A 2,003-nucleotide genomic window follows, 5' to 3' on the forward strand; every position below is an offset into this window, starting at 1 on the left:
TAAAAAAGAAGGAATTCTTGCCATTTGCAACAGCATGGATGGAACTGGAGAGCATTATGCTAAGTGAAATAAGCCAGTCAGAGAAAGATAAATACCACATGATCTCACTCATTTGTGGAATATAGTGAACAACATAGACTGATGAACAGGGACAGATCCAGAGACAGAGAAGCAGCAATCAGACTGTCAAAGCTCAGAGGGAAAGTAAGGTAGGGTGGAGGCAAAGGGGAGAGATCAACCAAAGGACTTGTATGCATGCATATAAGCCAACCAATGAACACAGACATCAGGGGGATGAGAGCATGAGTGGGGTTGGGTGGGGTATATGGGGGAATGATGTCACATATGTAATACCTTAATCAATAAAGAAATTAAAGGTTGAAAAAAAAAGGACAACAGTGTCTAGTGAATTTAGACACATTTCTCTGGAAGGGGATATTCCAGAGATACAATACAAAATGGTTTATAAAAACTAATTAATCTTGCCCAATTTGGAGTAATAGTAAAAGCTTAACACAGTTTGAATGAATAAAAATGCAGCATAAAGGGAATACATAACAAAGCAAGTGAAGTACTCATAGAAGGATTAAATTTTCAATGAGTGATGCCAATTGTTCTGGTATGATCAATAGTAGTATTTTTCCATTCTCAAAAGTGTCCTGAATTAAACGTAAGTTGTAAATTTTATGCACTTTGATAAGAGCTAAGGATATGAAAAAAACAAAACAAAACAAAACATGAAAGATGGCAGCCAGCAGGACAGCAGTGAGGAGTGGGGTCAGACTGCTCATGTCTGAGGAGGTGCTTGGGTAAGGGGACACAGCCAGTGACTTCACGTCCTGACAATGGAGCCCAACAAAACCTGGAACCCTGATAACCAGGCAGCCACATTCTATAACTGTCCCTCCCATCTCACTGGGATAGAGACATTGGAGAGGACGCCATGTTTTCGTGTTGTCTCCCCGTGTCCCAAGGCCGATGCCTCAAGAAAGGCAGCGATGAGAGTGTGTTTAGTCGTGGCCGCCTCTGAATGCGGACTCGGAGCAGACGAAGCCTGTGGCCCATTTCCCGGCATGACTCCGAGGTAACACAGGGAGGTTTTGTTCAGGCCAGGAACCACTATGATCCCACCTGAGCAGCCCTATGTCCCCTCCCCCTGTGTTTGGGGGTGGAGGATGAAGGGAGTGATCATGTGGGGAGGGTCTGTCCAGAACAGGAACAGGCTGGGTTCGGGGGTCAGGACCAGTCATGTTCACACCCCGGGTCAAGGCTGGCTGGGTGGACGTGGAGTGTGGGCAGCACCCTCTGCCCGAGGTCTATCCTGAGCCCTGGAGGTGAGTCTCATTTCCCCTCCGTGGATGTCTGTGTAGACACAGGGCTGGACCCGATCCGGGAGCAGAAGGTCCAGTGGGGAGCAGCAGCAGTGACTAGGGCCAGGCTTGAGTTTTCCCAGTCAGCTGCCCATCACTGTCATTACAGAACTCAACCCAGGCCAAGGACAGGGTGCAGCTGGCCAAAGAGGAGCAGCAGCTGGTCAAGGAGGAACAGAAGCTGGTCCATGAAGACCCCCGCCCCAAGCCCATCAGGGAGGGGCCGGTGAGCCACACCCCTGAGGGCCACAGCAGGCCTGAAGTGAGTGTGGCCACCTGGGGGTCTGGGGAACCAGGGTCATAGGGGCAGGGAGAAGGACTCCTCCACCGGAGCCGCCCCAGCCCCACAAGTCTCCAACCTCAAAGCCACTCAGTCCCAACAGGCGGATGGCCATTTTCAGTTGTGTCCTGCAGTGCTGTGGCTGTGCGAATCGCACCAGGCCAGAAGACCTGGAGCCCAAGGAGGCAGAGCCCAAGGGTGAGAAGGTGGGAGGTGGGGGTGGAATGGGTGGGGAGGTCCAGGTGAGCTTATGGGGAGGGATTGTTGCCAGACACACAGGGAGCACCCCCAGAGCCTGGCCAGGAGCAAAGACTGGCCTCAGACCACCCACCTGCTGGACTTTGGGCGAGGAG

The sequence above is a fragment of the Myotis brandtii genome, unplaced genomic scaffold (genome assembly GCF_000412655.1).
Source record: "Myotis brandtii unplaced genomic scaffold, ASM41265v1 scaffold279, whole genome shotgun sequence".
In the NCBI taxonomy this organism is placed as follows: Eukaryota; Metazoa; Chordata; class Mammalia; order Chiroptera; family Vespertilionidae; genus Myotis; species Myotis brandtii.